The sequence below is a fragment of the Dendrobates tinctorius genome, unplaced genomic scaffold, assembly GCF_039654945.1.
Source record: "Dendrobates tinctorius isolate UK_male_01 unplaced genomic scaffold, ASM3965494v1 ptg000129l, whole genome shotgun sequence".
Taxonomy (NCBI): Eukaryota; Metazoa; Chordata; class Amphibia; order Anura; family Dendrobatidae; genus Dendrobates; species Dendrobates tinctorius.
In genome coordinates, this window is record NW_027361797.1 from 18,081,439 (window position 1) to 18,100,182 (window position 18,744).

Sequence of the window (18,744 nt, forward strand, 5' to 3'; positions counted from 1 at the left end):
ATTAGCTAGAACAGGCTCTAAAAACATAATTTTAAAAAAATGGTGTGATTTTCACCTGTATTTTTGATAACCAGCTAGGCAAAACTGGCAGCGGGGGTTTGCAATCCTTAGCTGTCAGCATTATCAAGGTTGGTTATCAAGAATAGAGGGGTCTCCACTCTGTTTTTTTCAGTTATTTAAATAATAAAAAAAATGATGTGGGGTCCCCGCCATTTTTGACAACGAGCTTTGCTAAAGCAGACAGCTAGGGGCTGGTGTTCTTAGGCTGGTAAGGGGCCATGGATATTTGCCCCTAGCCTAAAAATAGCAGCCCACAGTTGCTAAGAAAAGGCACATCTATTAAATGCGCCAATTCTGGCACTTTGGCCTGGTCTTCCCACTTGCCCTGTAGCTATGGCAAGTGAGGTTCATATTTGTGGGGTTAATGTCACCTTTTTATTGTCCGGCACCAAGCCCACGGTTTAGTTAGGGAGAGGCATCTGTAAGATGCTTATCCATTACTAATCCTATTGCTATATTGTAATAAAACACACAGCCAGAATAAAGGTTTTTATTTGAAAGAAAAAAAACACAGTTTTCCTTCTCTATTTAAAAATAACAAACACAGCTAAACTCACATAATGCCCATTCCAATGAAGCCTTCGTCTCCTGTATTAAAACAAAAATAAAAAACAACAAGATTCCTCACCTGTCCAATGTTCTGTCCCATGCCCTAATCCACATCTGGGGATTAGTTGTTTTCAACCTGGACTGAGCCAAGATGCTACCGTCCAGGCTGAGAACCACTGGTGAATCAGCTTCTGCAAGTGCAGCATCACTGAGCAGCAGTGACCTCATCGAGATTACCTCTTGTCACTGAAGCTGCCTTTTCAGCTGGGAAAAGTCTCACTGTGCAGATGTGAGTTCACCACAGTTCACATTCACCACAATTAAATTCTCCAGTTGAACTGCGGTGAACTCATCTCTGCACATGAGCCTTTTTGATCTCACAGGAGAGAAGTCACCGCAGTTCATTGGCCCAGCTGGAATCACAGCGTCAGTGACCAGCTCACTGATGCTACGCTTGCAGCAGCTCATTCATCAGTGGTTCTCAGCCTGGATAGTCGCACCTTGGCACCGTTCAGGTTGAAAACTAGTAATCCATAGACATAGCTTACAGAGTGAGACAGAACGTGGGACAGGTGAAGGATATGGTTATTTTTCATTTTTTTAATACAGGAGAAGAGGCCTTCAATGGAATGAGTGTTAAGTGAGTATAACTGTGTTTGTTATTTTTAAATAGAAAAGGAAAAGTGTGTTTTGTTTTTATTTCAACTAAAAGATTGTATTCTTGCTGTGCATTTAATTACAAAACAACTATAGGATTACCAATGGATAAGCATCTTCATTACTAAGCCATGGGCTTCATGTCACCTTACAATACAAAGGTGACATCAACCCCACAAAAATGAGACCCACTTGTCACCGCTACAGGGCAAGTGGAAAGAGCCAGGCAAAGTGCCTGAATTGGCGCATCTAATAGATGTGCTTTTTCTTGGTGGCTGTGGGCTGCTATTTTCAGGCTGGGGGAAGGGGCTGGCAAATGTCAATGATGACTACTTGTCAGCCTAAGGATACAGCCCCAGCTATCTGCTTTAACAAGGCTTGGTGTCAAAAATAGGGGGTCCCCATGCCATTTTTTAAAGTTCTTTATTTAAGTAATACAAAAAACAGCATGGGGATCCATCTATTCTTAATAATCAGCCTTACTAATGCTGACAGCGTTACGAATACTCCTATTAGCCGCATTCTGCTCTCGCTGTTATTAGCATCAGCAGGTGTAAGCTGATAGGAGCAGTTGTCCCATCAGGCTACGCCACTGACTGGGAGTAAATTCTATATCTCCGATCACAACTGCGGGCTCACGCTGTCTGTTATGAATGGGTCACCGTGGAGAAAAAAGCAACAAACTAAGCCACAGAAAACCAGAGTGGTTGGTAACTATGCAGATTGCAGATCCCTGATCTTACCACACAACTAGCAGTAGCCGTGGAGCGTGCCTACGATGAACCTAGACTCCTCGTCACGGCCGGAGGACTACATAAGCCTAAAGCAAGAAAAGGGAAAACTAACTGCCCCAGAGCAGACCCCAAAGGAATAGACAGCCCCCACACATGTATTGACGGTGAAACAACATGAAGGCACAAACACAGGCAGGAAAATAGGCTGAGCAAATGATGGGGCCCAAACTAACTAGACAGGAAAGGAAAGGGAAGACACTGTCTGCAACCTGCAAAAAACCCTACAAAAAATAATGTCCAACACTTCTGATATCAAAATTAACCCTGAAGTCACTAGACTTCTCCCACTATATCAGCACTCTGAAATATTCTGAGACAGAGCAAAAAGAGACCGAACTAGTAAGGGACCAAAAGCCAACTGGCAAAATACTGATAAATAAGAGTGGAAATTCAGCTCAGCCCCCAGCCGGGGCTGGCAGACCACACAAAAAACTGAATAGACCATCAAAATCAAGTGTGACCATTAGCAGAAAAACTTAGCTTTAGATGACTGGAACAGAGCTGAAAACCAAGAGCTGACAAGCCAGAAGGAATCACCAGCAACTGAATAGGGCGTTGGCTGTCTTCAATCCAATCTGAGAATCCTGAGATCCAATCGTCATCCTCATTCTCAGGTGGCAGATCTCCACCTATCAAACCAGCCGAACCACCTCCCGTCACCACCAGAGGAAGTCCAGAAGGGGAACTCACAACTGGTGAGAATGAACTCACAACAGCTGTCATTTGACAGTGTGGGAACAGCCAAAGAGTGGCAGTAATGATTTTACTGTTGTTCAGAAGCAGTGTTTGCCGTGTTATCATATGCTTGACAGCGTGACAGACACCCGGTGTTTTGGGGGTCAATCCTGAACAGTAACACGGACTACCTGTTTATGTCCTTGTTCGGTGTCTGTGCTCGAACAGTAGGTGTTTGGTATGAACGCCGAACTTTACTGATCAGTTTCGCCCATCTCAAGTCATCACATACGACCAATGAATAAATGAACTCCACCATTGCTGTAAACATTAGTAATATACGGTGCTTAGGTAGCAGTTTTTGATCTAAGGGATCAGGAGCCACTCAATCATGTTAAGATGCACCTAAATATAGATGGTCCAACTCCATATCACTAATATCCTACCTCTCCATGTGTGACTATCATTCCCATTTTCAATATGGTACATCAGCACTGAAGAAGTACACCACAATCGTGTAAGGCCTTTATCTATTTCTGTGCTCTGAGTGATCATATCACTATATGTAGTAATAAAATGGTGTTTCATGGCCAACACCAAAGTTATATATTGTATGTGATAGCCTAAGGAAGTGTGCACACGCTGCGGATCCACAGAGGTTTTGGTCCTGCGGTCCTGTGTACAGTACCATAATATCCTATGGGAAATGGAAACCACAGTGCAGACGGTGCGGATTTTTACGCGCAGATTTGCTGCGGTTTCTTATCCACAGAAAGAATTGACATGTCAATTCTTTTCTGCGGATTCCGCTGCGGTTTACCATCTCCTCCATTGTAGAGGTGATAAACCGCAGGGCAAAACCGCAGGCTAATCCGCAGATAAACCGCAGATCAATCCGTCGCATAATCTGCAGTGTGTGCACACACCCTTACTGATGGACTGTGCTGCACTATTTGATCAGTTTGTTGCAAGTCATTATGGAGAAACCCACGCTGCCGTGCCTGACGCTGTTGATGATTCACTGAATGTGCAGCATGTATGATATGTTGCTGGGAATTTTTTTTTTTTTGCTGATCCTCATGAATTGACTCTCAGATTGTTTGAATATGCATGGAAATTCAACTCATATTCAATCTTTCATGGATTGATATGTTCATCTCTAATGAGTATACAATTGTTAAACATCTGTCAACGCTAAGTTATGCAATACCTTGATATTCAATATCTTGTAAGACATTCAATATTTCCTTTTGTGTTTTTTCAAAAAGATCAAATTTTGGCAAGTACTGGGAGAACAAGCCTATCTTAATGGCTGGACAATCTTGCTGTAACCAATGGTTCAAACAGATGTAAAAAAAAAAAAAATCAATATTTTGTTTACCTTCATGACCAAAATACCAATTAGGCTTTTTGGGAGCTAGGGGTAGAGGTTTATTTTTCAGTTGTTCAAGAAATAGTACTTATTCCAAAGCCTTGAGGAGAGGATCATTCTGTAACATGTGATCTCTTTAGACAAATATAGAAGGTTTTAATTGCCATATTGAGTTTATTTGTTTTCTGCTGTTGGTGTCCCTTTTAAGAAAATGTTCTAGAATTCAGATAAGTACTTCCAATGTATTATAATAACATTTCTGAAGGCTGCTTGCATTTACTCCACTGTGGTATCACCATTGATTTTTGACAATAAATTGTAATTTTAATCAATTTGAGGAATTCAATTAATATTAATTAAAAAAAAAAAACTTGAGCTTGGTTTAAGTTGGAATATATGCATCACATAAACGCATGCTCACTTTGGTCATAAGGTATACAAAACCTACCGGAAGCAAAATGAGCAAAAACCCTGCTATAACTAAATAAGTAAAAAGGAAAAAAATGTGCATTTAAGTAACATAGGGTTCTTAGTAATACTGTTTTTGATCAACATTAACATAAAAGCCGTCCCACCGTTGGCAAGGTGACCGTGATTGGGACGGTCCTACGCTGTCTAATATTAAAAACCTTACCATGTGTCTGAGTTGACCTCAGTGTGTGAATAAGGTCAGACAAAGGGACAGGGTCCTCACCTGTGGACACCAGTCTGGGGAAGCCTTTAAATATAATTACCAGCTCAGGAGAGTGAGGCCACACCCCAGGTTACACAGAATGCAAAAATACAAAGAAAAAACACATTAAGGGCAGTTTCACACGTCAGTGTCTCCGGTACGTGTAGTGACAGTTTTCTCACGTACCGGAGACACTGACACACGTTGACACATTCTCATGAATGTGTCTATGCAGATGTCAGCGTGTTTTTACAGACCGTGTGTCCGTGTGCAAAACACGCTGACATGTCCGTTTTTGTGCAACAGCACGGATCACACGGACCCATACAAGTCAATGGGTCCGTGTAAACACGTACCGCACACGGATGCTGTCCGTGTGCGATCCGTGTGCGTTTTTAAAAGTCAAAGGGTTAACATTAAAAATATTTTTTCAAAAACACGGACACAGACACACGGACAGCATACGAACAGCACACGGACAGCACACGGATGGTACACACGGACATACGGATAGCACACGGACGTCACACGGATGACCTCCGTATGCACATGGACACACGACATGGATAGCTCCAGTACCGTTTTTTTCCAGTACCGGAATTATCTGGACGTGTGAAACTGCCCCAATTGAGTTTGGTTTAAGTTGGTATACATGCAGCACATAATCATATGTTCACATTGGCCATAAAGCATAAAAAACCTACAAGAAGCAAAATGAACATAAACCCTGCTGTAACTAAATAAGTAAAAAGCAAAAGTGCATTTAAATAACACAGGGTTCTTAGTAACACTGTTTGGATCAAAAATAGCATAATAGCCAGCCAACCTGCGGTAAGGTGACCCTGACCCTACACTGTCTATTAAATTAATATGGACCATTTTGAAAGTAAGGTTGTCATTCAAAATCTTAATGTTCAGTATCTTGCCAAACAAATTATCTGTCTGTGTGTAGTTATCAAAAAAGTAATATAACTACCATTTCCACTAATCATATTATTATTACTGTACCTTGGGTAGGTTTAAGCTGCATTGTAATTGTACTTTTTATCATATTCCCTCTGATAATTAAGATTAGTAAATGATAATATTTTGCCCTAAACCGCTGTCCTTGTCTCAGCTCTTTGATATCGGTATTGAGAGCACATACGTATTAACCTTGTATTCTCTTTGAAGTTCTTTGGATAATTTTAAAGAATTCCAATGAGCTGACATGTCTGTTTTCATTTGCATTTGGGGAAAATTGTACTTTGAGAAAAGTAGATTTTACTCAAAAATGCCCTTTGTATGTCTTGCAATGTAGATAAGTGACACTATTGCATGATGATTGCTTAGATGTGTAACTATTTAAATTACTTTGTAAATGGGGAATGAAGATCCAGGAAAATGTCTTGCCAGCAGAGATTTAGAAAGATTTTTTTCCCCTTTTTTATGGTAAATTTTGGCTTTCCTATTAATATAAATTTTTCCTGTTGTAATTGGCGAATGGTCTTGATTTTTTATCCCATTACCTATGTAATGGACATCATTATACTTAGGCTATGTGCACGTGTCCAGAATTCTCGCGTATTTTAAGCATTTTTGCCCCTTTTTTTTCTGCGAAAACGTGGCGCAAATGCTGCGAAAACGCATAAAATAGGCAAGCCATTGTATTCAATGGCATTCCGCACATGCTGTGCTAATGCTGCGTATTTTTCCATGGCAAAATCGCATCGTGGAAAAATATGCAGCATGCTCATTCTTTGTGCGGAATCGCGGGAATTCCGCACACATAGGAATGCATTGTTCTGCTTACTTTCCCCATGTGGCGAGCCATGCGCAAAGTAAGTGGAAAATGTGCGGATGGTACCCAGGGTCTGGAGGAGAGGAGATTCTCCTCCAGGCCCTGGGCACCATATCCCTGTCAAAAAAGAATTAAAATAAAAAATGGTGTTATTCTCCCCTTCCGACATCCCTCACAGTGTCCCCCGGCCTCAGCGATGCTCCTGTCAACTCCCGTTCCCAACGATGCCTTGCGACAATGACCTTTGATGAAGTAGCAGTCTTGTGAGACCGCTATGGTGAAGCGAGACCGCTATGTCATCAAAGGTCATTGCCGCAAGGCATCGCTGGGAACGGGACTTGCCGGGAGCATTGGTGAGGCCTGGGAACGCTCCGAGGGACGCCGGAAGGTGAGAATAACACCATTTTTATTTTTTTTATTATTTTTAACTTTATATCTTTTTACTACTGATGCTGCATAGGCAACACTATGTTTGACGAGTGTGACCAACCTGTCAATCAGTTTTCCAAGCGATGCTACAGATCGCTTGGAAAACGCTAGCATTCTGCAAGCTAACTATGCTTGCAAAACGCTGGTTAAAACGCGGGAAATGTGCAGAAATTACACATGCAGAATTCTAGCGTATTTCCTGCTGCATGGAGTTGTGGAATTCCTGTGGAAATTTCTGCGGGAATTCCGCAACGTGTGCACATAACCTTACAGTCTTAGCAACTGTATAAATACAGTAAGGTTACGGTATTTTGGAAGTAATATGCAACAAAATTAGCTGACATCACCATCAATATCTATAGGAATCAAGCCAAACACACTCATGGAATAAGCAATACCTGAAAAAAAAAATATGTGCAGAAAGTTAGGGCTAAATGCAAATTACTTTCCAGTATTTGCACTAGAGATGAGTGGATCACATCATTCAACTGCAGTGCAGAGTCCAGGTCAGGGCTCTCTGGCCATAGACAAGCATGGCGTGAATATCCATACTCACTAAGCTTAGGATTAGCTGGGCTGGCAAGATCTTACCTGTGCGCCATACACCACACATATTTAACGCCATGCTGACAAATCAAATTCTGTTCTTGGAAATTCGCAAAATTCCTGTCCAAGGCCTGAAACCTCTAAGCTGGACTGGAGACAGCGGAATGATCTGCTCACCTCTAGTTAGCACATGAAACACCAATACAACGATAACATTTTTTTAAAAGTATCTCCTGGTACAGAACACTTTGCAGGTGTAGGGAAGGTGACCTGACGGACGGACGGACTAGTCAGAGTGAAGAAAGATAGGTTTGCACAGTGTAGGTAGGAGTCAGTGATTACAGTGGGGAAACAACTAGGAAAGTGTAGTGGACGTGCAGTACCTTGGGATGACCATTAGATGGCAGGGTGGAGTGTGAGCAAAGGACTTTACAGCAGCTTAGGGCAAATAAGCCCCCCCCGTTGGTCATGGGGGGGCGAGGTGACAGTTGGAGTGACAGTTTCAAGGAACCGGGTGAGCTATAAATTCTGAGGGAGGGTTCCAGAAGATTCCAGTCCCCAGGGGGAGCTCAAGTGACAGGAGGACTACGACAGTCTGTGCACTCTGAGGAGAATCCAGACCAGGGGGACTGAGGAGAGAGAATGTCAGGGGGGTGGTCCTGACAGGAAAGGACCGCAGTTGAGACGAGGTACTGGGTGTAAGACACCGTATGTGACACGACGACTGAGCAGTAGAAGCGCTGTTGGTTAATGGGCCTAAGGCGGCCACAGTGACGGAACTGTCAGGAGCGTCGACAGTAAAGGAGGGGACGGTGTGTGCAGACACGTCTCCAGTGTACGGTGTGAGAAGCGGCTCTGGAAACGGAGGGCCGCGAGGTGTGCCGTCAGTCGGACGGCAAGTGAAGAAATAAACTTGGACCTGTTGCACCCAGAATCTGCCTCCATCGTGTCTCTGTTGTCATCTCTGCGCGGTATAAAAGTAGGACCACCCCCCCAGCTCGGCACCCCACCACCGACTCTACATTTGGCGTAGTCGGCAGGATGGCCGCCGCTAATACCTCATCTTCTGCGGCAGACCTGCCTCAAAGAATGGAAAAGGACTCGGACTACTCAGTTTGGATTACAATTACCGGTGGATTACGATTGGCTTACCTGTGGATTACAAATTGGGAGCACTGTGGTGACTCCGGGGTGCTGACCGAAGATCCGGGGCGGTATCAGGAGCTGCGCAAGATGGCGGCATTACTATAGCGCAGGGGAGAGGTCCGGGTGTTTGCAGTCGTGTTGAATGGACTGGGACCCCCTCCACCGTACCCCCGTGGACAGCAGTATGTGCCCGGAGGCCGACGTTTCCATATATTGGACCCTGACAGGTGGGTGGAGAGGCCTGCCAGCGCCCCACCCCACAGAGGGAGTGACACCGAAGAAAAGCCTGGGAGCGGCTGTTTGGCGCCATTCGATTGCTGCCCACCGGACGGTATGAGACGCTGCGGGTGTCGGGGCATTGGCCGCCTAGAATGGCAGTGGCGGCAGGAGAACGAGCTGAGACAGAAGACGTCATCTTCGGGTCCATGGGCAAGAAGAGGAGTCTGTGCGGAGCCCGTGCGGAGCCAGAAGAAGCGGCCGCCATTGATACCGGCGGAGAGTCTCCCCGCGGAGCCCCTGAGTCTGGAAGCTAGGCCCACTGAGCAGCAAGTTGGAGAGCGGAGGCTGCGGGATGAGCCGTGCGGTGGTGTGACGGAGGCCGCGGCGCCGGGGAAGGTGAGAGTTCCCCCGGCCCTGCCGGCAGCTTCACAAGCGGCCCCTATCATTTTGCCACAACACGCAGCCTCCAGTGTATCGGAAGGCCCGGCTGCGGAGGGCCCTAAGCTATACGCGGAATTGAGCAAGGCCCTCGCTCCCATCCCCGAGCCTTCCCGCCCGGAGTCACCAGGGCGGAGCTTATTTACAGAAGGCGCGGTTGCGCTCCCTCGGCCGGTGTCAGACTCATCACCCGAACCGGCCGTTACTCCGGCTTTGCTGGAAGTTGTGGATGCGGCCTACCCTGCTGCCGCGGTAATGCCAGTATTGGAACCAGCTGGGGTCTGTTTAACGGGCCCTGTGGACCAGCCCTCCGGAATCACGGCTGCTCCCATCCGCTACCTGGCCCCAGCGGCTGCTGGGCCACAGATATCATCGACCGCCTCTGCCCCGCGCCCCTTCTCGGCAAGGTCCCGCCCACCGGACTCTGGGACTGGCGCGGTATCCTCCGTTTGGGTTGCGGAGGTGGTAAAACAAAAGAAGGTTCGAGAGCAGGAGGTATGGAGCCTGCTTCATTCAAAAGGGGAGGCTGGCATGGCGGTGGAAAGATCCCGGGGGCGGCTGGTGTACACCAATGTGGACCGGGGGTATGGTTTCATACGTGATCAGACTGGCCAGAAGGTATACGTGAACGTAGCCTCCATACGCCACGGCCGTGCCCTGGAAATAGGGGACTTTGTCTCTTATTATAAAGAATACTGCCCCCGTGGGTATTATGCGGTGGCAGTACTGGCGGTACCTGAGGAACGCGAACCCCCGTAAAGAGGACTGTATTGGACACTCCCTTCACCCCAGGAGTTCCATGGCTGTGGGCCCCTTGCTACCGGCCATCAGGAGATGGCCTGGACTGTCAGAGTCTGAAAGAACAGTTCTAGTTTAAAAAAAAAATGTTTTATGTGATTAAGCTGTTTTTTTTTAGAATGTTCCTCTTACAGGATGTTATTTTACTGATTTGGAAACTTGACAGAACGGGGATACGAAGACAAGAGGGAGTGTTCATGTCCAAGGAAGGGGGAGGGAAAAGGAGTACTGGCGATGTTTATTGTTGAACGTTGAGTTTTAAAGCAAAAGAAAATGAAAAAAAAATAATATAAAAATGGGTACTTGTGCTATTATAAAGTTGTTTATTGTATGATATGCCAAAGTAAAATGCAACAGGTCCGGGTTAAGGGAAGGTCTGCGGGACCAAAGGAAAGTGTGAGATCCGGTAGGGATCTAAGAGGTGAGGTCTGGGAGACCGGGACGCCGACCATGACATGTAATTGAAAGAAGGAAAATGAGTTGGAAGACGTGAGAAAGACAGCCGTCCTAGGTCAGGTCCCCAACACCACGGACACCCCTGAAGAAGGAAAAGGCGGGCGCCGGCAATGATCTGGTAGGTGAGTGGCCTCGATCATGGCGTATCGGATAGTGAAAGGTAACAGTAGGGGAGAGTAGGGGAAAGATACACGCCGTAGAGAGAATACGGGTGTACCTTGCCCAATTTGAAAGACGTTGTCATGTGGCGTGCGCGCTGGTGAGTAGCAGTAGGCTGCTCAGAGCATAGTGCTCCCAGTATGGTTCGGCCCCCGCAGATACTGTAGTGGGTTTGGCTCAACTTCTGGTCCGACAACAGAATGTAGGTGTAGATTCAGAATGACGAAGGCAGGGATGACGATTGTCGAGGACGACAATGGACAAAGGAAGGGGGAGTGTAGGGAAGGTGACCTGACGGACGGACTAGTCAGAGTGAAGAAAGATAGGTTTGCACAGTGTAGGTAGGAGTCAGTGATTACAGTGGGGAAACAACTAGGAAAGTGTAGTGGACGTGCAGTACCTTGGGATGACCATTAGATGGCAGGGTGGAGTGTGAGCAAAGGACTTTACAGCAGCTTAGGGCTTTAGAAACCGTTGGTCATGGGGGGCGAGGTGACAGTTGGAGTGACAGTTTCAAGGAACCGGGTGAGCTATAAATTCTGAGGGAGGGTTCCAGAAGATTCCAGTCCCCAGGGGGAGCTCAAGTGACAGGAGGACTACGACAGTCTGTGCACTCTGAGGAGAATCCAGACCAGGGGGACTGAGGAGAGAGAATGTCAGGGGGGTGGTCCTGACAGGAAAGGACCACAGTTGAGACGAGGTACTGGGTGTAAGACACCGTATGTGACACGACGACTGAGCAGTAGAAGCGCTGTTGGTTAATGGGCCTAAGGCGGCCACAGTGACGGAACTGTCAGGAGCGTCGACAGTAAAGGAGGGGACGGTGTGTGCAGACACGTCTCCAGTGTACGGTGTGAGAAGCGGCTCTGGAAACGGAGGGCCGCGAGGTGTGCCGTCAGTCGGACGGCAAGTGAAGAAATAAACTTGGACCTGTTGCACCCAGAATCTGCCTCCATCGTGTCTCTGTTGTCATCTCTGCGCGGTATAAAAGTAGGACCACCCCCCCAGCTCGGCACCCCACCACCGACTCTACACAGGTATGGTCCTGATAAGCCTTAAACCTTTCACAGCTAGAAGATTTTAAACATTTTGTGCCTTTGGTAGGCTCCTTTATGCAGTTTTTTAAAACATGGCAGGAAAATTGATATTAGTGGCTAAAACTGGGACCCAAATAGAAAATTAGATACAATACACCTGCTTAAAGGGAACCTGTCACCACATTTGACTTTTCTAAACTATTAACCCCTTAAGTGGTGAAAAAAATTCAAAACTTTGCTAAAAAAGAAAAAATTGTGCCATTTTCCGAGACCTGTAGCGTCTCCATTTTTCATGACCTCGGGTTGGGTGAGGGCTTATTTTTTGCGCGCCAAGTTGACGTTTTTAATGATACCACTTTGTTCAGATATGTTCTTTTGGTCGCCCGTTATTGCATTTTAATTCAATGTCGCTGTGACCAAAAAAACATAATTCTGGTGTATTGATTTTTATCTCGCTACGCCATTTAGCGACTAGGTTAATCCTTTTTTTATTGGTAGATTGAATGATTCTGAACGCAGCGATAGCAAATATCTTTAAGTTTGATTTTATTTTTATTGTTTTATTTTGAATAGGGTGAAAAAGGGTTGATTTGAACTTTTATTTTTTTCATATTTTTAAAAGCTTTTTTTGAGTTTTGCCATGCTTCAATAGCCTCCATGGGAGGCTAGAAGCTGCCACAACTCGATCGCCTCTGCTACACAGAGGCCATGCTCACATCGCCTCTATGTAGCATATTTACTGCATTGCTATGAGCGCCGACAACAGGATGGCACTCATAGAAATCTGGCATCAACAACCATCACCACCGCCGGAGCCCACATCAAAGCAGGGGTACTGCCATTGGACGTACTATTCCACTGGATGGCAGGAAGGGGTTAATATGGGAATACAGGTTATAAACTGTTGAAAAAAGTCCTTATGTATGCCTCATGTCAGATGCCTTATTGTTGATAAATCATCTTTTATCACTTTATATAAATTATCTTTTCCAGGCTATGGGGAGGATGTTACCTGGAAGATAACTCTGCCCCCAGAACTTATTTTCCATGAAGGGGGAGCTACCAGTGTGATATATAATGACCGCTCTCTGCTCTCCTGATCTCACTGCGTAGCTGTGTGTGATTACATCTGACACATCTGCAGGTTCATCTCATTCCTTCAGCTTCCATCTCACAGGCAGACAGGGCTGCAATATTGTTGCAATTCAACAGACCTCAGAGAGCTGAAAAAAATGTTTTTGCAAGAAAACAAAGTTCAGTTCTAGTGTTCTGTGTTAGTTACGTGTCTCACACTGGTAACTCCTCTTCTATGTAAAATAATCACTGAAGGCAGAGTTATCTTCCAGGCAGCATCCTCCCCATAGACTTAAAGAGGCCATTTACATAAAGTGATAAAAGATAATTTATCAGAAACAAGGTATCTGATATGAGGCATACAGTTATCACTCTCCTCAGCAGTCTATAACCTGTATGACCACATTAATAGTTTAGATAGGTCAAATGTAGTTACAGATTCCTTTTAAAATAGAAGTTGTGCCAGCTCACACATATCACTTAGTGTGTCATATGTCTGCATTTTATATCAATTTTTAAAATCACCAAAACCGGGGAAACTGAAAAATTGATTTTAAGCTAGAAAATCTAGCATGTGTCATTTTACATAGCATTACTTTGGATTGCCTTTTTATATGGCAGTGGTTTGATGTTTTTTTTCGTGAGATGTTGTACTTTATGTTAATAATAAAGTTAGGACACAAGCAACACATGCAGAGAGATGGGGAGAGCTGGATATGACCTCCACTCTGATTAGTAGAGCAGAAGTTACTGTGCTGTTGCTCTACAAATCAAAGCAAATACCACTGACAGTTAGAGATGAGTACATTTGTTTAAGTGGAATTAGATTCTTCTTAAGTATACGACAAATCTGAATGCTTTAGAACATGAATTTTTAGAAATATGCTTTTTGTGGATTGAGCAACTTCCAGGTTTTACCATGTCTCGGTAGTCACTGTGCATCGTATGTCTGTCATATCATCACTTGTGATGCACAGTGACCTTCCAGGCCTGGTCATGGACAGAAGTCCCAGCCTTGAGTGAACAGGCTTGCAGATAACAGCTTGAAACAAGAAAGAAAAGATGTGGCTATGAGGACCAGAATGCGGTCAATGAGCAGCGGTGTCAGGGGTAGTGTTGAGCATTCCGATACCGCAAGTATCGGGTATCGGCCGATATTAGCGGTATCGGAATTCCGATACTTAATTCCGATACTTTTTTCATATCGGATTCTGGAATCGGAATCGGAATAGGAAGTTCCCATCATGCTATGAGCCTGCTTGCTTTGATTAAGCCAATGGGAATCCTCCGAAGTGTGGGCACATCCTGTTAGGCATGTAGGCATGTTAACTATTGGCATGGCTGTGATTGGCTGCCGAAATGATGCCATGATGCACTATAAAAGCCACCGCAGCCGCCATTTCTGGTCACTCTGCTGTGAATTCAGTTAGGGACAGGCTGCTGTAGAAGACTGTGAGGGACAGTTAGAAATAGCGATTCCACCAAACATCTAGTGCTTTACCCAGGCTACATAAACCACCACTGTAGCCTTCTTTGCCCTAGCAGCAGTGTTCACAGCTGTCTGCAAGGGCTGTGTGAGTGCAGCTCACACTGTGGAGTGGGTCCTGCAGCCACGTCAGGCTGTAGGCCACCCAGTGTGATCACTGCTGCCTCATACATCTTTTATTTTTTGAGCTGCATTTTTTACATAATTTCAATCTAGTGTGCTTCCATCCGTATCCATATACGTTGGTTGCAAACACTAGTAGTAGACAGCGGAGCCTTTCTGCAGCCTTTCAGTGCTAGTGCCCACTTAGCTGCACTGTTCACGGCTGTCTGAGAGGTCTCTGACTGTGTGTGAGTGCAGCTCACGCTGAGTAGTGTGTCCTGCAGCTACGTCTGGCTGTAGGACGCTCAGCGTGCGTCAGTGCCTCACACATATTTTTATTTGAGTGCAGCTCATTTTTTCTTCTATTAGTGTGCATCCATCCGTCTCCATCTACGGTGGTTGCAAACACTATAAAGGAGTACACAGCGGAGCCTTTCTGCAGCCTGTCAGTGCCAGTGCCCACTTAGCTGCACTGTTGACGGCTGTCTGAGAGGCCTCTGACTGTGTGTGAGTGCAGCTCACGCTGAGTAGAGTGTCCTGCAGCTACGTCTGGTTGTAGGACGCTCAACGTGCGTCACTGCCTCACACATATTTGTCTTTGAGTGCAGCTCATTTTTTCTTCTCCTATTAGTGTGCATCCATCCGTATCCATCAACATTGGTTGGTTGCAAACACTATATAGGAGTAGATAGAGGAGCCTTTTTTTCTGGCTTGTGCCCTGCCGGCGCAGCCAGATTAGTATTACCCAATTTTTTTGGAGCCTCATCTTTTGCATTGTAGGTTACCTGCCTGCATTGTAATAGCTCCAAAAAGTTGGTGATACTATCAGTTTCAATTCTTTGTTCACATACTTTGAGTTTGTTTCCAACAAAGAAACCACAAAAAAAGTTCACCAAACACTACATTTTGAACTTGTGTAGGCCACATCAGCTCCTATTAAAGTCTAGTCCACACACACACACACTTCATAAAATTAGTGTTTCTTGTACCTGTAACCAGCTGTTCAGGAATAAGCACACTAAGGCCCCCCTTTGTACTTTTTTGCCTATCTTAAGCAGTCTTGCAAGATGAAGAAGGCAGGGAGTAAGGCGCGTGGGCGTGGGCGTGGGCGTGGAGTTTCAGCAGGGAGAGGACGTGGGGATTCTGCAGGGAGAGGATGTGGGGATTCTACAGGTAGAGGACGTGGGGATTCTGGGCCTGCTGCGGGCACCAGTGGATCAGCATCCCCCAGTTTTAGCAGGCAACAGTCCTTTATGCGCAGCTTTGTAGGACCTCAACGTACCCCACTGCTGCGGGAGGAACAAATTGAAGCCGTTGTCGGATGGATGGCAGCTAACGCATCGACTTCAATTACTTCCGCATCCTCTCAGGGTCAGAGCACCGAAGAGCAACCATCTGTCTCTTCACCACCTGCCAAAGTGCCCAGGCAGTCAGAGAGACATGGACAGGAGCCATCACAGTCTCTACTTCTGTTCTCGGAATCTGTTGGCTTGGAAAGAGGGGGCCAGCCAAGCAGCATTCCTGAATGTGAAGAAGAGGGAGTATGCAGTGATGCGCAACTTCTTTGTCCCTCTGAATCTGAAGAGGCGAGTGGGCCAGTGCCTATGGTCAGCACACCTCAGTACGCATCAGATGATGACGAGACTCAGTTGCCACTTTCTGGTGCGTACGGTGCTGGCGCGACAACCCCGGAGAAGCAGCTGTTTGAAGAGGGGAGGGAAGATGATGAGGTCCTTGACCCATCATGGCGTGAGCAACAGGAAGGTGGTGGGAGCAGCTCGGAGGAAGAGATTCCCCTACCGGCCAAAACAGGAGGCAGAGGGAGGGGGAAGACTTGGTTGCCTGTACCCTCCACTTCGGCACCCGTTAGGAGCATTCCTCCTTCCAAAGGCAAACCGGGCGCTCACAAGAGTTGCAGTGCGTGGTCCTTTTTTGACACAGTTGCAGATGACATTTGCTTTGTCAAATGCAAGCTGTGTCATCAGAGAGTCAAAAGAGGGAGAAATGTCAGCAACCTCAATACCACAAATATGTGGAAACATGTGCGCACCAAGCACGAGTTGGAGTTGCAGAGACACCCTGAAGACGTAGGCCAACGTACAGCACCACCTACCACCTCTTCAGTTCGTGTTGGGCCCTCTTCCTCCAGCTCACACACTGCTGGTTCGGCTTCCTCACAGGATCGCCAAGGAAGAACCTCTGCCACTGTTGTCCGGAGACCCTGTCAGATTACACCCATAGCAGCACGTTCCCATCCATCACAGCCATCGGTAGCACAGGCATGGGATAAAAGGCGCCCTTACTCGGCAAACCATCCCCGAGCACAGTCTCTGAATGCTGGCATTGCCAAACTTCTGGCAGTTGAAATGCTGTCATTCAGGCTGGTGGACACTGACACCTTCCGGGACTTAATGGCATTGGCAGTCCCCCAATACAACGTGCCCAGCCCCTTTTATTTCAGCAGGCGAGCCGTCCCTGCCCTGCAGAAACATGTTGAGGGCAAAATAAAACATGCGCTACTAAACGCCGTTAGTAGCAAGGTCCACCTGACCACCGATGCGTGGACCAGTAACCATGGACAGGGACGATACCTTTCCCTCACTGCCCACTGGGTCAATGTTGTGGAGCCGGGTACGGATCTGGAGAGTGGAGCTGTACGTGTTCTTCCAACGCCACGGATTGCAGGACTCCAGTCTGTACACATAGACTCCTCCTCCTACTCAAGTTCCTCAGAAACAGCAGAGCAGGAGCCTGTTACGACCGATATGAGCACAGCCGTGGCCAAACGTCAACAGGCTGTACTCAAATTAATTTCTTTGGGGAATCGAAGCCACACAGCGCAGGAGCTCTGGAATGCTATCAAGCTGGAGAGCGATGTGTGGTTTGGGCCAGCGAATCTCCAGCCGGGCTTGGTAGTGTGTGACAATGGCCGAAATCTGGTGGCAGCTCTTGGCCTAGGCAACCTCACACACATCCCATGTCTGGCACATGTTCTTAACTTGGTCGTGCAGAGCTTTCTGAGGGACTATCCGGATCTTGCTGCACTGTTGCACAAGGTCCGCATAGAGTGCGCTCACTTGCGACGTTTCAGCACGGCAAGATCGCGCCTCGCTGCTTTGCAGCGACGATTTGGCCTTCCGGAACATCGCATCATATGTGACCTACCCACCCGGTGGAATTCAACGTTACATATGTTGGAGCGGTTGTGTGAGCAGCAGGCAGCAGTCATGGAGTACCAGCTGCATCAGGCGCAAACAAGTCGCACTGTGCGCCGTTCACACTTCAGCACCATTGAGTGGGCCTCTATGAAGGACATCTGCCTCGTTTTGCGTGCCTTCGATGAATCCACGCGGATGGCGAGTGCAGATGATGCACTAGTCAGCATGACTGTCCCCCTTATCTGCCTGCTTCAACAAACACTGCAAGCACTAAGGGATGAGGTTTCAGAAGAGGTGGAGGATGAGGAGTCCCAAATGCCATCTGCTTCTGGACAGTCTGCGCTACGTGTTTCCTCACAAAGGCCTAGGCAGGGGACACTTTGTGAGGAGGATGAGGAGGAGTCCATGGAGGAGGAAGACATCTCTCCAGAGGAGGGAGGTACACAAACCTCTACTCAGTATGTACAGCGAGGGTGGGGTGATGCAGAGCAGGCCGAGGTCACGCCTCAAACAGGGGACAGCGGTTCTTTGGCAGTTGGGAGTCTGCAGCACATGGTTGATTTCATGCTGCAGTGCCTGAGAAACGACCGCCGCATCGCCCACATTCTCGTCTCGGCTGATTATTGGGTGTACACCCTCCTAGATCCTCGCTACCGGGACAGCGTACAAAGGCTCATACCAACGTTGAACCGGGAGCGTAAAATGCGGGAGTACGAAGAGTCACTGGTGCAGTCCATAATGTTTTCCATTCCACCCGACAGCATTGTTGCTAGTGCTTTACAAAGCAGCTCTGTGCGTCGAGGCAGTGGAGGAAACTCTGCACAAAGAGGGAGCAGAGGCAGCGCCGCAGCACAAGGCAAGACCACTATGGCCAAAATGTGGCAAAGTTTTGTGTGTCCACCACAATTGTCTACACCATCAGCGACGCCTCGAGTCAGCAGGAGGCAACGCTTCCGTCAGATGGTGTCAGACTACATGTCTTGCCCTGTCGCTGTACTCCCAGATGGCTCTTCCCCCTTCAAGTTTTGGGTCTCTAAGCTGGATACATGGCCAGAGCTTAGCCAGTATGCATTGGAGGTGCTGGCTTGCCCTGCTGCCAGTGTATTATCGGAACGTGTCTTTAGTGCCGCAGGTGG